The 9,356-nt window shown below is 42.0% G+C and overlaps 1 pseudogene; it reads left to right on the top strand.

The window, feature by feature from the left end:
* The first annotated feature begins 1,167 nt into the window (after positions 1-1,167).
* On the top strand, positions 1,168-6,084 carry LOC129824611 (myosin-7-like; annotated as a pseudogene).
* Positions 6,085-9,356: the final 3,272 nt, after the last annotated feature.

The following is a 9,356-nucleotide window of genomic DNA, read 5'->3' as shown; positions in this document are numbered from 1 at the left end:
GTTAGTTTAGTCAAGTTCGTGTTTTCGTTAATAAAAATATGTCATTTCACTACGCTGCGCCTTGGTTCCCTCAATACTCCTCCTCTTCAGATGAAGAGGGGGAGGACTGCCGTTACACTACTGTAATTCTCACCATCTCTCTTCGTTCTCCAGGGGTTGGCAGTGTGCCTCTGGCGAGGGCTGATGCACATTTTGCCCCAAGGGACAGTGAAGTTCTCCGGGCCAGATGTCCAGGTCTAAAGTACTGGTCATATTCGTTGTTGACCGGGTTGTGCTGGATGTGGAGGATAACTGAAGGGGAAGGGCTTAATGGCTCAAATATTGATATATCGTTGATGGCACCAGCAGTGTCACTCCTTGCTTGTCCTTGGAAGTAAAATAGTTGCTCAACTAAAGTAATACAATTCCAAACATTTCCTCTCAACAGTACAGTACTTGTAAATCTTTAGCAAAATGTAATACCTTCAAATCTCCATGCATATAGCAGCTTCCGGCATTGTATTGGTCTGATTTGCTCCTGTACAGTAGGTCTTCTTCTTTAAGAAATTGAAGGTATGGCTTTCCCTCTACTCCCACCTCTGATTCAGAGGGTTGGGTTAAATGTGGAAGACACATTTCAGTTGAATACATTCAATTGGACAACTGACTAGGTACCCCCCTTTCCCTTGTCCTGAAGGGATGAAAGCGGTCTCCTCAGGCAAATCTGGTGTTCCGCCAAAACGGCACTCTTTCTGATGTGAATCTCAGCTAATTGTCATGTAGAGATTAAAATTAAAGCTCATGTGATAAAATGTCAAAGGTATAATAAAGGTAGCAAATATGTGGCAAGCTGTGTGTCTTTTTCCACTGCGCAGGCAAATGTCCAGCATAGTAATGTTGGCCATCATGTATGCACCAACTGTACTGACAGCTGGTATCTGCATTTTAAATAGTAAATATTATTTTGTGAAATAACTTGGGTAAAGACAGTTTATTGCAAAATACACTGATACCTTCAAGTTTGATTATTTGAATTGTGAAAAATGTCCGTACAGTCAATATTATTCAACCCTAATGTGATATATTTTAGTCAAATGTAGAAATGTATTTCTGGATACTTGTTCACCTTTTGATACCAGCATTATAAACCAGCAGGCATACAGTATGTGATCAAGACATCAGTCTATGATGGCTGGCAACGAGCACTCTGCTGGCAAGCTGCCCTCCAAAGTGATGGTGTGGTTCTGCCAGAAAGAACATCCTTTCCATCTGTCCTGCATCGTCCGCTACAAGTAAGCCGTATGATTTTGCTTGCTCTGGACTCCAGGGAAGTGACATATCCCTAGTTGATGATATTGGCTGCTAACATGAATGACTTTCAGCTCCAAATGCTGCTGTAAAACACATTGTATTTCTGTAGCCTATCTTGCTTTTTGAAAATGCATCATTGTTTTTGTCTGTAATGATAGGCTACGTTTGCGCAGCAATTGTGCAAGCATGTTCGTATGTGCACGGGGGGGGGGGGGGGGTTGCAAGTTTTGTACCTCTGGATTGTGGAAACAAATGGGCTTGGGTTTTATATAGGTGTCACGCCCTGGCCTTAGTTATCTTTGTTTTCTTTATTATTTTAGTTAGGTCAGGGTGTGACATGGGCAGATGTATGTGTTTTGTATTGTCTAGGGGTTTTGTATGTTTATGGGGCAGTGTGTAGTCTAGGGTTATGTATGTCTATGGTTGCCTAGATTGGTTCTCAATTAGAGACAGCTGTCTATCGTTGTCTCTGATTGGGAACCATATTTAGGCAGCCATAGTCATTAGGTAGTTCGTGGGTGATTGTCTATGTGTAAGTTGCCTGTGTCTGCACTTATTGTTTGTATAGCGTCACGTTCGTCGGTTTGTTGTTTTTGTTTAGTTTGTAAAGCGTTCTTCGTTTCGCTTCGTCTTCGTCCTAAATAAAAAGAGAAGATGTATTGTTATCACGCTGCGCCTTGGTCCTCCTCTCTTCCATGTTACGACGATCGTGACAATAGGAATGGTGGGCTACAGTATTAATTACAATATTCTATTTTGACTGGAATTGTTTTGGTCGTTGTTCATAAGTGCAGCATTTATTCCTGTTCAAAATATTTATTCTAAAATGATTTACTCATCAGATTGCGCTACTTTCCCTTCTTCTTGCAATAATTGCTCAAAGAGTCTGTGACTGTTGTTGCGGGAACTTTGCCCCAAAAGGTCTGTGCATGGCCCGGGTCAGCAAGCACAGTGAGCATGATCGGCTAATGAAGAGTTCATGCCTGGTGTTCTAAGCAGGTAACACTGAGGCAAGTGTTAATTTAAAGTTATTGCTCCCTTAGCTCTGCTATCATTGGACGAGTGAGAGTCAAGTTTGTATTTCCTATGTAGCATTTCAGAGAGGAATGGGAAAGTCCCAAATCACATTGCTATAAATAATGTGGAGTCATAATAACAAGATCATAGCAACACTTTAACGCAAGTGTATGTGTTAGATCAGCTAGGTGTTTCAATCAGTTAATGTGACCTTTTCAAAACAAATAGTTGGATGAGTGATAATGAGGATTTACACCAGCACTGTCACATGCACATTCAGCTGTGAACGCGGCCATCCCTGCCGTTCCCCTTGGGTTGAGACAGATGGAGATATAGAAAGGTGGATGGGCCAAAATGAGACTTATATTAAACCCTAGATAACAAAGAAGATGAAAAAGAACAATACTGACAGTGACAGATGAAGTGTTGGGGATAGTAATGAGTGCTTGTATATGTGTGACTCACAGCATAGACATCTGCATTTCCCTGGACATTACCTCATAAAATCACAATGGAGCTGTGGAATGCCGGTCAAGGGAGGTAGACAGATAACAATGCACTCCTCTGGGCAAGTGTTGCATGTCCCTCTGGAGCCAGGAGTAGCTTGTGTCTCAGTGGGTGATTGTGAGGTTTGTGCGTGTGCTTGTTTTGTGCGTAGGGGGGTCATGGGTTACAGTGTCCTTGGCCTTTGAGGCCAGGGCCTACAGAGGTTATATATTTGATCTCCACTATTGCAGGGATACAGTTCTGAAGCATCCTTCCTTATCCACCTCTTAGCAGTGTTCAGGGTAAATTAACACTCCATACACTTTTATTGTGTGATTGTTACATACATCGAAATCTAATTGTATGATTTATTGCTATGCTTTTGACAAAGGATTGGGGATGTAATGAGACACGAGAATATATGGTGGAAATGCTGAAGGAGTTTGTCCAGGCGTCCGTCACCAGCCGCGAAGGTGACTCGGTCACTGTGCAGACCAGTGGCAGTCAGTGCCGTTTAAGATGAGGGAGGACTATTTTCAATGAGCACGGCCTTATTTCTATTACAGCATATTGGATGACTCATTTATATTCCATTCACCCAGTTCAATGTAACAGCAATAGATTTAGGCTACTACATGATTCTCAAATGTTCCTATACCCATCATGAGGTTGCTACAACCTAGCCTATGATGAAAGTTTGCAACGTAGGTGCACACAGGTTGAGAGACAAATTTGAGGTGACAGACAGTGACATTCAGTACCGCCTTGCACACTCTTGCCTGCATCTAGCTGATCTAGGGTATAATCACTAGTCCAACAGTTGCAAAGGAGAGTTTATTGGACAAATTCAGGTATTTTTATCCCCGTTTTGTTCCGTTTAAGAAACGTTTTTCAACAGAATCGGCGTAATGAATCACACGTAAATAGAGTTCACTCTCATAACAGCCACTTTGTATTTCTTCACTTCGCTTGTGGACTTAAACGCACAACACATCAGCTGTATGTGACGAGGCGAACAAAAACTTTCCAATCCAAACCGCCACACACAGCCTACATTGTTGTCACCATATTAGCTAAAGTAACATCATAGTCAGCATAGCTAATAGAACTAACGCGTTAGTACACCCGCTACAGTCATGCAGTAACGTTAGTGTAGTCAGTAAGCAGTTACACCCGCGGGCCCTGGTGGCAAAAAATGTGTAATACCAAAAGCTTACCTTGACTTGGAAGAGTTCCAGTGTTGTGTTAGAAAGTCATAGTCAGCTAGCTAACATAGCATCCCTCTGTTTGAGCAGGATGTTTCAGTACGCTAAACTAGGTAGGTGCATTTGCTAGCTAAGTAAGTAAAAGTGAGAAAAAAAGACACTCTTTCTCTTGCTTCTCCTTAATTTTGGAAGAAATGAATTTGTTCAAAACTGTTCAACTATTCTCTCTCTCTTTGAGTCCACTACTCACCACATTTTATACACTGCAGTGCTAGCTAGCTGTAGCTTATGCTTTCAGTGAATATTTGATTCGGTGGACAACATTTCAGTTCATGCTGCAAGAGTTCTGATCGGAGGACGTCCTCTAGCCTTAAGTTGTCGTAATTACTGTGTAAGTCAATGGAAGGGGGTGAGAACCATAAGCCTCCTAGGTTTTGTATTGAAGTAAATGTACCCAGAGGATGGAAGCTAGCTGTCCTCCGGCTACACCATGGTGCTACCCTACAGAGTGTTGTTGAGGCTACTATAGACCTTATTTGCAAAATAGTGTTTTTTAATCAGTTATTTGGTGACATGACTATATTTAGTATAGTTTTATCTAGAAAGTATAAATGTTGAATGTTTTACAATTTAAATGTGTATGAAATTCACTGAGGATGGTCCACCCATTCCTCCTCTGAGGAGCCTCCACTGGTGCAGACCAAGAATGGGAAGGTCAGTGAAATGGGAAGTTCAGGTGAAACAGATCAGGGCGTGACACTAATATGTGTTTCTATAACATTCTAAGGAAACTAAGGATCAAATCATCCAGGCTAACTCAGCTCTGGAGGCATTTGGTAATGACAAGACCATTAGAAATGACAACTCCTCAAGAGTTGAGAGTTTCTGATAGATATTCAGATTGATTTAATACAGCATTAATCACCTGAAAATAAACTAACAAACATTTTATGTTTCGGGTAAATTTATCAGGATTAATTTTGACACTAGAGGAAAACTCACTTCTGCTAAAATTGAGACATGTCCAAAGAAAGTGGCTGAAAGAAATGTCCTTTTCTACGGTTCTAAATCTCCTTCTTTCCAGACCTTCTGGAAAGTCTTGTGTCACTTTTGAGCTGAAGGCTGAGAGACTTCGACGTCTTCTATCAGATCTTGTCAAACAAGAAACCTGAATTACTGGGTCAGTACCACAATTAGATAACAATGATGCATTGACATTAATTTGTGTAGTGTAATAATGTAATAGCATGTTTACATTTGTCTTTCTATGTCTCTCTCCCCACTCTCATGGGAATACAGAGACGCTGCTGGTGACAGCTAATCCATATGACTATACCTTCATCTCCCAGGGGGAGACAAGTGTTGTCTATTGATGACGCTGATGTTGGGAACAGATGTGAGTTACTTTACCATTACTCTGGCCCCTGAATTTAGGTATTACAGTTGTAATTCTTTGGTTTGGGAAACAAAGTGTGGTCTTGCTGAATTTCAAGCCAGCTTGTTATGTTGTCAATCCAAAATATGGATTTATGTTGCATATGTCAAGTAAACATTGTAGCCTACCCTGTTCTTGGTTTGAAATAATAATATCTACAATAGCAGAGCATCATAACGTCCAGAAATATCGGTGTTGTTTTTTTTGTTGGAATTAATTCTCACTACTAAATTGCTGTGCTTTTCTCATCTTCCACATACTGCTTTTGATTTGCTGGGCTTTACTGTGAAAGAAGAAAAACTCAGTGTATAAGCTGACTGGTGCTATCATGCACTATGGCAATATGAGGTTCAAGCAGAAACAGTGCGAGGAGCAGGCAGAGGCTGATGGAACGGAATGTGAGAGCAGGCTAAAAGCCAAAAGCAGAGCATTGTTCTGTGAATCCATAGGTAAAGCATTACAACTCACTGATTGTCTTTCCCAGGTGCTGACAAAGTATCATATCTTATGGGCCTGAACTCTGCTGACCTCATAAAGGGTCTCTGTCACCCACAGGTAAAAGTAGGGAATGAGTGTGGCAAAGGGAAAACTGTCCAAGAGGTGAGTGATGGGATATTTCACACAGGGGAGAGCAACAAGTGGATGATGTGAAATCCTATATAGAGATTAGATAGCATTTTTCCATTCTAACAAACCACTAGCTCGAAGACGCCAGGCTCCCCAGCATTACTCACTCATGCAACCATCATTACGCACACCTGCCTTCTCCCGTCATACGCATCAGCAATTATTGGACTCACCTGGACTCAGTCACCTGTGTCATTACCTCCCCTATATCTGTCTGTTCTCAAGTTCTGTTCCTCGCTTCAGGATTAATTGTCATATGTCGTTGTGTTACCCGTGTGCTGACGCTGTTCCTGTCTTGTTCCATGTCTGTTACTTATTAAATATTGACTCCCCGTACCTGCTGCTCTACTCCAGCGTCGGTCTTTACAGTAAATACTACAGTATACAGTACTACAGTCTGCAAAAACACTACAGTAAATACAACAGTATACTGTCCCCATAGGAGAACCCTGTAAAAATGATTGGAGACAGGTGCAGGAATTCATAACAGGGGGGTTTAATACTCCACCTAAAACTACACAACATGCCGTGAAAAGTCACGGGGAAGAGGCCCAATACAAACCCGTATACAAAAACACAGGGATGTAACCCAAAGAAAAGAGCGAGGTTAAACCTCTAATAAATACAAGGGACGAGACCCGTAATACACTACAGGGGGAGAGACCCGTAATAACAAATGCACAACAATACACGGGACGAGACCCATAATAACAAGTGCACAATACATGCAGCACGAAAGCCAAAATAAAAAAGCACAGGTACTCACAGACCAACGGACATGGGAACAATAACCGACAAGACAATGGTGAACAGAGGGCACGTATATACAATTACTAATCAGGGGAATTGGAATCAGGTGTTCATAATGAGACAGTTCAGTGACTCCTAAAGGCCGGTGACATAGACCTATTTTGTTTTAAACATTTAATAAAAATATAGGACAAAACACACATCACAACAAGAGAGACACCACAACACTACATAAAGAGAGACCTAAGACAACAACATAGCAAAGCATAAACACATGACAACACAGCATGGTAGCAACACAAGATGACAACAACATGATAGCAACACAACATGACAGCAGCCCAACATGGTAGCAGCACAAAACATGGTACAAACATTATTGAGCACAGACAACAACACAAACGGCTAGAAGGTAGAGAAAACAATACAACACGCGAAGCAGCCTCAACTGTCAGTAAGAGTGTCCATGACTGAGTCTTTGAATGAAGAGTTTCAGTGTTAATTGCAGGTCGTTCCAGTCGTTAGCTGCGGCGAACTGAAAAGACGAGCGACCCAGGAATGTGTGTGCTTTGGGGACTTTTAACAGAATGTGACTGGCAGAACGGATGTCGTAAGTGGAGGATGAGGGCTGCAGTAGGTACATCAGATAGGGGGGAGTGAGGCCTAAGAGGGTTTATAAATAAGCATCAACCAGTGGTTCTTGCGAGATGACCAGTTTACAGAGGAGTATAGAGTGCAGTGATGTGTCCTATAAGGAGCATTGGTGGCAAATCTGATGGCCGAATGGTAAAGAACATCTAGCCGGTCGAGAGCACCCTTACCTGCCGATCTATAAATTATGTCTCCGTAATCTAGCATGGGTATGATGGTCATCTGAATCAGGGTTAGTTTGGCAGCTGGGGTGAAAGAGGAGCGATTACGATAGAGGAAACCAAGTCTAGATTTAACTTTAGCCTGCAGCTTTGATAGGTGCTAGCCATACTCCCAAGTACTTGTATGAGGTGACTACCTCAAGGTCTAAACCCTCAGAGGTAGTAATCCCACCTGTGGGGAGAGGGGCATTCTTCTTACCAAACCACATGACCTTTGTTTTGGAGGTTAATGGTTAAGGTTAAGGGCAGAGAAAGCTTGTTGGACACTAAAACACGTTGTTGTAAAGCGTTTAACACAAAATACGGGGAGGGGCCAGCTGAGTATAAGACTGTATAATCTACTTAGAAATTGATGAGAGAGCTTCCTACTGCCTGAGCTATGTTGTTGGTGTAAATTGAGAAGAGCGTGGGGCCTAGGATCGAGCCTTGTGGTACTCCTTTGGTGACAGGCAGTGCCTGAGACAGCAGATGTTCTGACTTTATACCAGAGGTTCGGACTCAAATCACATGACTTGGACTCGAGTCAGACTTGAGTTACAAATATGATGACTTGCAACTCAACTTTGACTATAACACCAATGACTCGTGACTTGACTTGGACTTGAGCCTTATGACTCGGCCTGACTTGATACCCTCCCCAAGCCCAAATATAAAAAATTAGGCTATTAAAAAAGTGTGCAGCGCATCAACTCTTCATTTAACGGATTACAGTTGTGCGTGCCAGTGCAGAGGAACGTCGGTGGGTGAATTCAGATGGAGCCCTTGGAAAGATGATACCCAAAAGTATTATTTTCGGATATAAAGACGACGCTGTATCAACAAAAAACGGATTGCAACTTGCAAAACATGCGGGAAGAAAATTACAGATGGAGGAGCAACAATTTCCAACATTGTTTGACATTTGAAGCTGCACAAAGAACGGTAAGTAGTGGCTAATATTGCCGACAGCTATATATTTTATTACTTTACTGGTGTATCATGTAAGCTAACGTAACGTTACGTCAATGAGCCTCCACACAGTCAGTCAGTGCGGGAACGTGATCATTGCACCCAAGATTGAGCTACAACTGGCTAGGCAGTTGGTAGCCTAAATCCTGCCTGATGTTATTGCTTTTCCTAAAACCATTGACATACGTTAGCCTACTGTAACCACACAGAGAGAGTGTGTGTGTGTGTGTGTTAGGGTTGGCCGATTGTGTACAAGCCTACATTGCCCGATGGCGCCCCATAGCGATCCTCGATAGTCGATCACTATTGGGGGGGGGGGTCTTTCTCATGGCTATCCATGCATTTCCATGGAAATATAACGTTTATTTGGAAAGTAATAAATATACATTTTTAAAAGCATTCATGATTTGCGTAATGTAATATACAATTACTCTTGATAAAAATATGAAATGGTATTACATTTGGTGAAGAGCACATTATGACTTGTTTAGGACTCGAAACTTGACTTGATACTTGACGGTCTTGACTTGAGAGATGACTCTAACTTGCCTGTCTTGACTTAGGACTTGACGTGGGACTTGAGTGCTAAGACTTGAGACTTACTTGTGACTTGTAAAACAATGACTTGGTCCCACCTCTGCTTTATACACTGTGCTCTTTGAGAGAGGTAGTTAAGCAAACCAGGCCAAAGACCCGTCAGAGACACCAATACTCCTTAGCTGGCCC

This window comes from Salvelinus fontinalis, chromosome 26, assembly GCF_029448725.1.
Source record: "Salvelinus fontinalis isolate EN_2023a chromosome 26, ASM2944872v1, whole genome shotgun sequence".
NCBI classification, from domain to species: Eukaryota; Metazoa; Chordata; class Actinopteri; order Salmoniformes; family Salmonidae; genus Salvelinus; species Salvelinus fontinalis.
Note: the sequence above shows the minus strand (reverse complement) of the source record. Positions and strands in the feature narration are given on the sequence as shown.